General features: G+C 39.0%; 1 non-coding gene across 1 annotated transcript; it reads right to left on the bottom strand.

Moving 5' to 3' along the window:
- Positions 1-6,852: 6,852 nt before the first annotated feature.
- Positions 6,853-6,934, bottom strand: trnas-cga (transfer RNA serine (anticodon CGA)). Its single transcript has one exon. It is a non-coding gene; the product is annotated as a tRNA-Ser (tRNA).
- Positions 6,935-13,461: the final 6,527 nt, after the last annotated feature.

The following is a 13,461-nucleotide window of genomic DNA, read 5'->3' as shown; positions in this document are numbered from 1 at the left end:
AGACAGCTTGATTGTGTTTTTGGGGTGCACTGTAACGTGTTCATGTTTCGATTTTAAAAATTAGCATTAATTTTTGTATTCCCTGCAAAAAAATAGCATTGTTTTATGTTTGTTTTACACTGTGTATTTTACACTTTTCCACTTTGTCCCTCCTTGTAAAAACAGCCTGATGGTTTCCGGGTTCTATGAAGCCAGTCCCTCAAAAATACACAATGGGCTCAGATTGCCTGGCCTAGTGTGTTGTGATGCAACACATTCTCACACCCAACTCGTCACATATGGACGCTTGACCCGGACCCCTTGTCGTCACTTTTCAACGAGCTGGGCGTACCTTTATCGTCAATTTTCGACGTGCAGGGTAGTTCGATAGACTTTCGACGCGCTGGGTGCTCCATTCATTTCAATGAGAAACCTTTGGTGTCATACACAGACGCACTGGGAACGGGAATATTATCCAATGGTGAAATTTATTTTTTGATTTATTTATTGAAATTATTTATTGGTTTATAATTTTGCCATTATGACATGTTGGAGTGTGCTTCTCAATTAAATCAGCAAGCATAATTTCATTTACGTTTATTTTATTTACGCTATTTAGACACATTTTAACATGATTTCAATTACATTTATTTTATTTACGCTATTTAGACACATTTTAACATGTAACCCAACCCCACCCATCCCTAAACCTACCCATTTGTGTGAACATGATATAAAACACAGGATATAACATACGACTGCATCCACGAGGTCAAACGATTGATTTGCATGAAGAAAATCCCCAAAAGCGATCAGCATCTCCATCCGCCGAAGATCATGAACACATCAAATTTCAAATATTTCCGCCCGTTACGTGAGATTTCATAGTGAAATTGCATTGGCTCTCGTATGTCTTGTGACCAATTGCGTCATTACATTAGCATTGATTGTAAAATGTCATTGGCTCTCGTGTGTCTTGTGATCAATCGCGTCATGCTCAGGAGTCTTTTGAATTATTTGAATGAGATATGAATGAGTTCATTCACGGGGCAGCGAGATCATCATTTCAGCGAATTAAAACATCAAGATCAACTCTGTTCTTCACATGAAGACATCGTATGACTTCAGAAGACTTGGAATGCAACATGAGTTAATACTTTTATACTGTTTTGGGCAGTTTTTGCAATAAATGCGTGTGACTGCACACTAATTCCAAACAAATCCGCTGCTGAGATTTAAAAAAAGTTTTTAACGTTAGGTGTTTGTCGGATTACATTAAGTATGAATGAGCATTTAACAAACTGGTTTGCAGAGCCAAACAGCATTGTCATTAGTATACTTCCTTGCTACAATGTACAATTAACAATACAAACTATTACAGGAAAACACATAGACGAACAATAAATCATACTTACAGGTTGTGGCCCGTAAACAGCTTCTGTTTTTAACTTTGGAACTGCTCCATCTTTCAGGACAAGCCGTTCTGCGAATCATGCATTGAACTTGCGAAGATTGTGGAAGCTTTCCTCTGTAAAATGTGCAGCACAGAGAGCGAGATTTTGATCATAATTATGAGGGGCCGAGTTAAAAAATGAATGATTGACCATTGATCCCTAACTCCCCCATCCCAAGGAAGGCTGAACAAAGTGGGCCTGCAATCCGGATGAAAATAACAGCATTTCATTGGCATTGAGGCAACAACACTCCAGCCTACTAACTATACCCCAACAACTCTTCTCCACAACAATAAAAAATAGCCTCGCCCCCCTTATTTCATATTCTCAGAGGAGGGATTTATGGAAATATTGGGACTGCTGATGTCAGCAACCCTGGAGGAATGTCTGTAGTCCTACCGGCCCTTTGCTGTTTTCCTTAGAAATAGACTTCTTTAAAAGCAAATATCTCCCTTTGCTTTAAACTTTGTAACTTTGCAGATGTTGTTTATGCTCAAACAGCAACATTACACACTAGCTAAAGTGAAACGTGAAATCGTGTTTTACCACCCCTTTAATGATGTTTTAATTTACCATTTTAATAATATTGTATAAATATATTTGTTTTAAATATTGTTTATAGTTGTCTATCTGCCTAGTCTTGTAACATTTTCTTGAGAGAGATACACCGCTCTACAGTCATTTGAAAGTGATTGCAGTACCAGTTTTAGCCACACTCGCAAGGTGTCAAAATCCGAAGCATGGTCAAGTGCCTTCCGTGTCACAATGAAGACGCTAAAGGTGCCCCTTGGCGTCATTTTTCAACGCGCTGGGTGCTCCATTCATTTCAACAAGAAACTTTTGGCGTCATACACAGATGCATTTAATTCTTTGCGTTTGTAAAAGCAGACATGATTTTATTAATATTTAAAGGCTACTTTTTTATTTTGGAGCAACTAACTCCACTCTTACCCTAAACCTACCCACATCTTAACAATATAAAACACATAACAGGCAAATAAATGTACAGTCACACGTATTTATTGCAAAAACTGCCCAAAACAGTATAAAAGTATTAGCTCATGTTGCATTCCAAGTCTTCTGAAGTCATACGATATCTTCATGTGAAGAACAGAGTTGATCTTGAGGTTTTAATCGCTGAAATGATGATCTTGCTGCCCCGTGAATGAACTCATTCATATCTCATTCAAATAATTCAAAAGACTCCTGAGCATGACGCGATCGGTCACAAGACACACGAGAGCCAATGACATTTTACAATCAATGCTGACGTAATGACGCAATTGGTCAGACGACATACGAGAGCCAATGCAATTTCAATATGAAATCTGAAGTACGGGCGGCAATATTTTAAATTTGATGTGTTCATGATCTTCGGTAGCCTGGATGCCAGCCGAACTTAGCCCCGCCCACAAAATTTTTAGGTCGGGCAATTCGGTCTGGCCTCGCTCCATAGAGGAGTAATTATCCCCGAACAGAAACTGTTCGGATTAAAATTAAATCATCAAGGGCGGGCTTTAGACGATGACGGACAGATGATAAACGGAAACGTAATCATGCACGTAATCAAAGGGGATTGGATTATATTTGTTCAAATCCTAAACGGAGAGCTTGTTTGTATCTGCATTCACCTTCACAATTTCTCTCAGAAACGATGATCATGTTGGGTAAGTACTCTGTGTATCATTAAATTATTTTACAACACTGGCAAAGATCGTGTATTCCAGCCTGATTTCAGCGCACGTGCAGACAGGGTTGCTAGCCCTAGTAGCTTCTCGGGGGGTTCTCCGGGGAAAAAAATGGCGTTTGGGGGGTAAAATGTGTGTCATTTTGGCAAGGTTGCCTGCTAAAATTCGCACTCATGGGTCTATATATCACATAATAGTTGCTTCAACCCGACATAGACATAGAAAAGAACCCGCAGAAAAAACGCGGACTTGGCAACACAGTGCAGTTGAGCTCTGTTGACATTTGACAATGCGTCCCTTCGTTGCTCTGATTGGTTGTTGGTCTATCCAATTGAGGTCTTTCCTGGTTCGGTTGAAACACGCCCCATAATCACAGCCCAATGGAGCAGTTTCAGACTCATATTCTGACTAGAATTGACTATGACCATGTCAGGCTAGATCTTTGGCGGATGGAGATGCTGATCGCTTTTGGGGGATTTCTTCATGCAAATCAATCGTTTGACCTCGGAAAACTTGGATTATTTAACTTTTTTGAATAACTTGTGGATGCAGTCGTATGTTATATCCTGTGTTTTATATCATGTTCACACAAATGGGTGGGGTTGGGTTACATGTTAAAACGTGTCTAAATAGCGTAAATAAAATAAATGTAAATGAAATTATTCTTGCTGATTTAATTGAGAAGCACACTCCAACATGTCATAATGGCAAAATTATAAACCAATACATAATTTCACTAAATAAATAAAAAAATAAATTTCACCATGACGATAATATTACCATACCCAGTGCATGTGTGTATGACGCCAAAGGTTTCTTGTTGAAATGAATGGAGCACTCAGCGCGTCGAAAAATGACGCCAAGGGGCACCTTTAGCGTCTTCATTGTGACGCGGAAGGCACTTGACCATGCTTCGGATTTTGACGCCTTGGGAGTGAGAATGGGTTGCGACATCGCAATACCTTTATTATTTCTGTTTTGTTTTCCCTATGGGTGGGGGGAGGGGGGTATCGCTGCTAGGCTGCATGTATAGACACGGCGTTCTTGCTCAGAACAGAACCACCAATCCAAACTGTATGCTAACTGTCAATCATCTTTGACGATAGAAGTCCTGATGGAAATAATCTTCATGGTGACTGTAAGCAAGATTAATGTTTCCCTTCTTGTCTCACCTTTATTCCCTGAGAGATAGCTGTCTGTCTCCCCTTCGCTGTCTCTCTGGGAGGAAAAATAAAGCTCTTGACTTTCAGCAGTCTGTTCTATATTTAGCTTCAATGTCATGGCCCTCATCTCTGAACTCTCTTCAGTCTTGAATAAGAGAGCACACACTCCGAGAGCACACAGTCCGAGCTGAACCAGTGTGGGCTCAACTAACACTCAACTCACTCTTAAAATACACGTTCTTTATTGGCATAATGTGGTTCCATGAAGAAATTAGAACTTTTGGAAAAGGAAAAGAGTTCTTTAAATTATATTTTCTAAATACGTAAACTGTTTTTTAAAAGTAAAACCAAATGGTTCTTTGGCACTGGTTAAAATAAAGGTTCCAAAAGAGGGTTTTAGGAATGATGCAATATAAGAAACAAATATTAAGCTCCTCACAGAACCTTTCAACATTTATTAAAATAAGCAAATGTAAAGAACAATGTAATAATCTGATAAGGATAACCCCCCCCCCCCACCCCCTCATTGAACCACCAATGCCAATAAATAAACTTTATTTTTTAAACTAGAGTTTATGAAAATACTGTAAAAGCCCCCTTTTCCTTTGAGGGGGGGGGGGGGGGGGGGGGGTGAAACACTCAGTTTCAGTCAATCTTGAGTACCTATAGAGTAGTATTGCATCCTTCATATCTCCTAAAAGTCTTTAGTTTTATTATATTTATAAAAGAAATATAGGCTGTACCGAGTCTTTCCGGAAAAAAATGAGCGCCTGAAGGCGTATCGTGTGGGCGGAGCTAAAGAATGACGAGTGCGCAAAGCGGTGACGTCCTCAAGCGTGGAGAAACCCATGTATGCTATCGACCGGATTCAGCTAATACGTGATCCAGAATCAGATCCGGAGGCTGAAATAAATTGAACAGGAGAAACAGCAACAGCAGGACGTCCGTCTCTGTGGTATGTACTGTATTTAGTGGCCTGTCAAAATTTGTGTGTCTTTACTCGCAGTTTATAAGGACATGATTCGGTTTATGGACTATTGTATGCGACTAAACCGTAGCGGTAGCTTTTACTCACCGGCTGCTTCCAAAGCAGGACCGAACCTTTATCGCTGGGACCGCTCCGTCAAAAACACACTTCCTTGGTATGATTTGGTGAAGTCCTGTGACAGCAGTGACCGTGGAAATCCGCAATGTTGTGAAGCTTCCCGTCATTTCTGCGTTCAAATCGGTTCAAATGCAGCGCTGCCTTCCCGGAATGCTGTGCTGAAGCGTTGAAGTCGCTTGATGTCATCCATAGGAATAAAATGGAGCGGGGGCGCGGCGCGTCATTAGTGTTCACGGACGACTGGATCTGCAGCTTGAGAGCAGTGTTTATGGGGCGTGCATTTCCTCTCTCGCTCTAGTCACGCACGCGCGCACCCTTCCGGGAGAAGAGCCCGTACGGCCCATACAAGGACCTTCCGCTCTATTAACGTCAAACTAACCCATACTCGAAAAAAACTCTCCGACACTTGTGAGAAACCGGAAGGAGTATTTTTGACACAGAAATACTCCATCAAACGTCCAACATTAGTTTCTGAAACTTTGTCTATGTTTAGGATGGGAATCCAAGTCTTTAACAGTGTAAAAAGCTCAGTATGCATGAAACAGCATTTCACCCCTCCTTTAAGAGTGTGGTGGGTTTATTAATCCTGGGGTTTGGTAAAGTAATGGATTCGGTGCATAATTGCGTCATTCAATATTTAAGGATACTTAAATATGTTTATCTGTAATTAAGCAACTGTATCTGTTCTCTCTTTCAAATACGTTGAAAAAAGCAGAGTATTTAAATTTAAAACATTACATTAGCTTATAATTTTGATATTAGACTTCTACATTCACTGTTAGTGTCTGCATTCATTCCTCTTTGACATTTATATTTTCAATAGTTGCAGGAAAAATCATAGTTGAGCTGGAAATACACGTCAAAACACTGCCATGGCAACCAGGAAGGATACAAGGACATTATTCCATACAGTGATTCCATACGGGCTATTCCACATATTCATGCTTTCATGAAATGAAGACTGGTATTCATTCATGGTCATTAAAAGCAGAAGGACCTACACCAATGAGGAATCATAGCTTTTAATACATTTATTTTAGTGCATAGGAACTCCACCTTTTTTATTTTTTGCATGTGCATGAATGAAAATATAATCGCTATGTAACATTATATATCATTATTTATGTTTACAAATAATGTCACTAGGTAATCATTTAATGTCATTACAACTGAATGCATTTAAGAATATATAAGCAAAACTTCACATAAAAGTATGAAATTAATTGCAGTAAAGGGGTCCATGATATGTTAAATTGAATTTTTTGGAATGAAAAAAAATTCCAAATTTTTTGTTGAAACATACTGCAAGTTTCACAGCTCAAAATGTCTTCCTCATTATAAACGGTTCGAACTTTAAGTTCACATCTACAGACATGCGAACACGTTATATATAAACAAGGCTTGAATCCCGAACACATGACGCACGTGCGGCGCATTCATGTCATCAAAGAGTCAAACCAGAACGCTGTGAGCAGGATTCGAACCTGCGCGGGGAAACCCCATTGGATTTCGAATCCAACGCCTTAACCTCTCGGCCATCACAGCTGACTCACGATGGGGTCCTGAAATATGGTTGGATTTTCAGGGGCCGTTAATATTTAATGTAGTAGCCTAACAAAGACTGAAACTGAAAATGACAATGAAGCTGAAAATGTCCCACTTCAGACATTATAATGGATCTCAGATATTAAAGCTCACAGACATCAGCAAAAACCCAGCGGCTCAAACATCACTCCTTTAGCATTACTAAGTCTTTTACCTTCAGTAGCAGTTTTTTCAGAAGAGGAATATAAATTCATTATCAATACTTATTCATCTTTAAAAAGAGCAGAGGCAAGAATGAACCTGAATGCACATGGCCTACCACATCTGGTTAAAACATGTTCCTTTGATTCTTAAAGATAGTGAATGAAGATCATGATGATGATGATGATGATAATCATCATCATCATGTTTAAAGAAATGTATGTTTTCAATAAATATATTTATTTATTTTCTTCATGGAAATGTAAAATATTTCAATTTGCCCATTAAAAAAAATACACACATTATGCAGACCTGTGTATACCTTATTTTAATTTTTCTGAAAAAAAAAAAAATAGTTTTGAGGGTGGCCCTAGAGATTTTTAAAGGGATTTTCATCTTGTTTGACGGTGCAAACAAAAACCCATAGCGCTGACAGTGTTGAACGTTCCATTCTGATCAATTTATCCGTAGCATTTGCTTTGATGCATGCACGTTCTGTGGGTTTCTCTCTTCCAGTTACACTCCCAACCCAGGTGACTGTCCACAAAGCAAAGAAAAACACACAATCCAATCGAAATATAATATCTGTTTATTATCATTTGACTTAAATCTCTTGTGCCCCCAAGCTATCTATTAAACACATATGATCTTAAAGGGTAGTTCCGTGATTTTATTTATTTTTTGGTTGTGTTTATGGGGCACAGTAACATGTCTTAATACTTCCTTTTTTTTTTAAACACCATATTTTTCTTATATTTCACACCGCTGTCTCCACTGTCCTTTGAGCGGCTCGTTTGCTTCCTGCTTCTGTGAAGCCCATCCCTCCGAAAAACGTGATGGTGGTTAGATGGCCAAATGTAGTTTCAATTTTTATTGGCTGAAGTGCCAAGCACAGGTTGTCTGGAAATGCCACGCCATTACGGGCAGAAGTCACATCTGCGGTGACTAACAAGGGTTTATGATGTCACCAACCCGGGAAGAAGCTCGTTGTAGTCCAAACCGGCCGTTTGGCAATAAACTGCCATAACTTTAAAAGACAATATCTCCATTTGCATTGAACTTTTAGCGCTGTAACTTTGCAGATAGCCTACTGTTTATGCTCAAGCAGCAAAATTACACACTAACTAAAGTTAAAAAAGTGAAATTGCATGCAACTACCCCTTTAAAATCCATAACTATGTTGTTGATGGCTAATGCTATATGTGAGCGCACTATTCTGTCATCATTATATGGCTTATATTTAATCTATAGGCTCCTGTATTGTGTCACTTCATAATGGCTGTCTGCTTCTGCCTCACATTTTCATGAATGCTGATGGAAAAAGTGGGTTTAGAATGACAAAGGTTTGAGCAAATTATGACAGAATTGCAGAATTTCTGAGCAAACTATCCCTTTAACAATATGTGGTCTTCAACAGGAAATGCCAAAAAGCAACAGTATAAGCAAGGCAACTGGCGTCCTCATTCAAGAGGTTCTTCACATCACTGTTAAATCATTAGTCATTTTCAACAGCAGGAAATTAGAAAGCGCAACACATTTTTTTATCACTACCAGTACATTTCCCTCCTCAAGCACTGATCTGAGGCTGTACACTTTCATTGGATGAAATAGGCCTACATTAATCATAAAATATCTGTTAGGCCTACTGAAATTGACGTCGGTTTCATTTCATTACACCACAATGGTGCAATTGAGCAAATAAGAGCATTAACGGCAGTTATATTCTCTCTCTCTCTCTCTCTCTCTCTCTCTCTCTCTCTCTCTCTCTCTCTCTCTCTCTCTCTCTCTCTCTCTCTCTCTCTCTCTCTCTCTCTATAATCTAACAAACAAACGTGATGTATTTTTGATCATTTTTGGGGAGAAGAAGGGTTTTTATGTGAACCTGATGTTTTTTTTTTTTTTTAAAGTAAATATATTTTGAGGATGGTTGTTAGTGAATGTTAAATGGTTTTGTGTTTGGTTTGTGGACATTTAAAATCTTGTGGAAAATTCTCTTTTTAAATAATTTTTAGTAATGTATAAATAAAAGCCATTCTAAAGTCAAAGTCTCTCTCTCTCTCTCTCTCTCTCTCTCTCTCTCTCTCTCTCTCTCTCTCTCTCTCTCTCTCTCTCTCTCTCTCTCTCTCTCTCTCTCTCTCTCTCTCTCTCTCTCTCTCTCTCTCTCTCTCTCCTGTGTGTCGTATATCTTCATTTTTGTTTCCCTTCTGAGTGTTTGTTGCTGGAGCTGCAGACCGGAGAGAAAAAGAGCAATTTATTTTTACCTCAAGGCTCTTTCCCCAGGGCTGATGCTTTCATATTGTGAAAGAGACAAAATCCCTGTATCATTGTGCTTGCAAGAAAAGAGTAGCCTACTGTGACCTCCAATCGATGACCCTTACACAAATAAACTACCTTTAACAGATTTACACAAAGTTAGATACTATAGGCTATTAGAACCATACCTGAAAGTTTAATTATTTATTGTAATATTCTTTAGCTTCATACCATAAAAAGCTGTTTAAATTAAATATGGATGTCCGTCCGGAGCTATCGCGTCCTGCACGAGCGTTTGATTCATTGATTTTATTCATGAAACTACACCGCCACCTGCAGTTTAATTGGGCTATTACACTCTGTGTAGCGCCTTCTGTTAAGTTCCATTGATTCTGTTCAAAATTACATGTTGACTCAGTCTGAAAGGTAGGCTATTATTATATTATGAAAGATTAATATTACAGATGGTAATTATGGTGCAAAATAGACAGGCAGGACATATTTTAAAATTTAAAAATATAAATACAGTAGGCCTATATTTAGATATTTACTTTTTCAATAGCTATGTGTTTTTAATGGTTTTCTTACAAAAAAATGTTTTAATGTTTTTAAGATACGTTTCATGTATTGTCAATAGCCTACCTATAGGTCTATATAACAATAGCTTTTATATATGGTATGATATTACCCCCAATTTCAACATATTGACACAACATGATAACTCACGTTTCTCTGCCAGTCCAGTTGTTTCTATGAATTGAACCACTCGTTGGCATAAACGCGGGCACTCAGGCTGACGGTGACGTCACACGCATACCCTTTATTTCTCTGTAGTACATCTCTCTCATAGCTAGATATGACCCATTATTTTGAGGTAAATGTGTTCAAAAGTCTGAAAATCTCTAACTTTAAAGAACGTCACTAATAAACACAGTTTTTCTGCAATATAAGCAAACTTGTTGGGGGGTTATTTGATAAAATGTAGTTTTTTGAAAATTCAGAACTGTTCTGGCTGACCATGTGCTGATTAGCATCTTTAAGCTAGGCTCAAAAAAGTATCTAAATGGTCTTCACGTTTTGGTGTTTCAGTAGTAACATCATTCAATTGTTTGGGTCATTTGTCATTTGCATTTAAGTCATTTGCATTTTAGTATTGAGTTAAAATTCTGTAATGTGATGTTGTTGCTACCAAAGCATACTGAAAATGTGCAGTCTCGACCAAAACATGGGATGTTTCTTATTGATTTAACTTTTTAATTAAATAGCAACAATATATATTTACAAGGTACATGTAAACAAAATCGAAACAGGTCTAATAAGCCTTATTATTATTATATATATTTTTCAAACTTTTTTAAATCGCAGAATGTACATAAGAGAGGGAATGAACAATAGTGCAAGGCAACAAGTATTGGGACAAAGACAGACAATTTGAATTTAAGAAGGAATAAATAAAACACACAGACACAGACACACGCACGCACGCACGCACGCACACACACACACACACACACACACACACACACACACACACAGAGCAAGACTGAAAACAGGTAGCCAATAAAGACATCAAAGAAGAACATTCTAAAATAATATACAGGTCCTTCTCAAAAAACTAGCATATGATAAAAGTTCATTATTTTCCATAAATCTTTTATTGTTTTAATACTGATGATTTTGGCATACAGCTCATGAAAACCCAAAAATCTCAAAAAATTAGCATATCATGAAAAGGTTCTCTAAACGAGCTATTAACCTAATCATGCGAATCAACTAATTAACTCTAAACACCTGCAAAAGATTCCTGAGGCTTTTAAAAACTCCCAGCCTGGTTCATTACTCAAAACCGCAATCATGGGTAAGACCATCTACCTGACTGCTGTCCAGAAGGCCATCATTGACACCCTCAAGCGAGAGGGTAAGACACAGAAAGAAATTCCTGAACGAATAGGCTGTTCCTAGAGTGCTGTATCAAGGCACCTCAGTGGGAAGTCTGTGGGAAGGAAAAAGTGTGGCAAAAAACGCTGCACAACGAGAAGAGGTGACCGGACCCTGAGGAAGATTGTGGAGAAGGACCGATTCCAGACCTTGAGGGACCTGCGGGAGCAGTGGACTGAGTCTGGAGTAGAAACATCCAGAGACACCGTGCACAGGCGTGTGCAGGAAATGGGCTACAGGTGCCGCATTCCCCAGGTCAAGCCACTTTTGGACTACAGAGAAGCAGCGCTGGACTGTTGCTCAGTGGTCCAAAGTACTTTTTTCAGATGAAAGCAAATTTTGCATGTCATTCGGAAATCAAGGTGCCAGAGTCTGGAGGAAGACTGGGGAGAAGGAAATGCCAAAATGCCTGAAGTCCAGTGTCAAGTACCCACAGTCAGTGATGGTCTGGGGTGTCATGTCAGCTGCTGGTGTTGGTCCACTGTGTTTTATCACGGGCAGGGTCAATGCAGCTAGCTATCAGGAGATTTTGGAGCACTTCATGCTTCCATCTGCTGAAAAGCTTTATGGAGATGAATAATTGGTTTTTCAGCACAACCTGGAACCGCTGAGTGCCAAAACCACTGGTAAATGGTTTACTGACCATGGTATTACTGTGCTCAATTGGCCTGCCAACTCTCCTGACCTGAACCTCATAGAGAATCTGTGGGATATTGTGAAGAGAAAGTTGAGAGACGCAAAACCCAACACTCTGGATGAGCTTAAGGCCGCTATCGAAGCATCCTGGGCCTCCATAACACCTCAGCAGTGCCACAGGCTGATCGCCTCCATGCCACGCCGCATTGAAGCAGTCATTTCTGCAAAAGGATTCCCCACCAAGAAATTGAGTGCATAACTGAACATAATTATTTGAAGGTTGACTTTTCTTTGTATTAAAAACACTTTTCTTTTATTGGTCGGATGAAATATGCAATTTTTTTGAGATGGGCATTTTGGGTTTTCATGAGCTGTATGCCAAAATCATCAGTATTAAAACAATAAAAGACCTGAAATATTTCAGTTGGTGTGCAATGAATCTAAAATATATGAAAGTTTAATTTTTATCAATACATTATGGAAAATAATGAACTTTTATCACAAATGCTAATTTTTTTGAGAAGGACCTGTATATTTTTAAAAAATAAACAAAGTTTCAGACTTTTTTTATTTTATTTTTTAAGGCATTTAAAGCTCTGAAACATCACAAATATATTAAAGGTGAGTTTAGATCATTTTCATTGGTTGAGGTCAGGACTCAGTGAAGTTCCTCCTCACCAAACTCGCTCATCCATGTCTTTATGGACCTTGCTTTGTGCACCGGTGCACAGTCATGTTGGAACAGAAAGGGGCCATCCCCAAACTGTTCCCAAAATTTTGGGAGTGTGACATTGTTCAAAATTTCTTGGTATGCTGAAGCATTAAGAATTCCTTTCACTGGAACTAAGGGAACAAGCCCAACCCCTGAAATAAAAAAATTAAAGTGTGATTCGTCACTCCAGAACATGTCTCCACTGCTCTAGAGTCCATTGGTGGCGTACTTTACACCACCGCATCCACTTAGTGATGTAAGGCTTGGATGCAGCTGCTCAGCCATGAAAACCCATTCCATGAAGCTTTCTACGCATTGTTTTTGAGCTAATCTGAAGGTGACACAAAGTTTGGAGGTCTGTAGCTATTGACTCTACAGGAAGTTGGCAACTTCTGTGCACTGTGTGCCTCAATATGCGCTGACCCCGCTCTGTGATTTTACGTGGCCTACAACTTTGTGGCTGAGTTGCTGTTGTTTCCAATTGCTTTCCCTTTGTTATAATACCACTAACAGTCGACTGTGAAATATTTAGTAGTGAGGACATTTAATTAATATATCTATTGCCCCGGTGGCAACCTATCACGGTACCACACTTGAATTCTCTGAGCTCCTGAGAGTGAACCACTCTTTCACAATTGTTTGTAGAAGCGTCTGCATGCCTAGTGCTTGATTTTATACACCTGTGACCATAGAAGTGATCGAAACACCTGAATTCAATGATGTCCAAATACCTTTGGCAATATAGTGTATCATCAAAGTACTTTTGCCTCATAAATGCAGACAGACA

The sequence above is a fragment of the Pseudorasbora parva genome, chromosome 11 (genome assembly GCF_024679245.1).
Source record: "Pseudorasbora parva isolate DD20220531a chromosome 11, ASM2467924v1, whole genome shotgun sequence".
NCBI lineage: Eukaryota > Metazoa > Chordata > Actinopteri > Cypriniformes > Gobionidae > Pseudorasbora > Pseudorasbora parva.
This window is presented reverse-complemented; position numbering and strand designations above follow the sequence as displayed.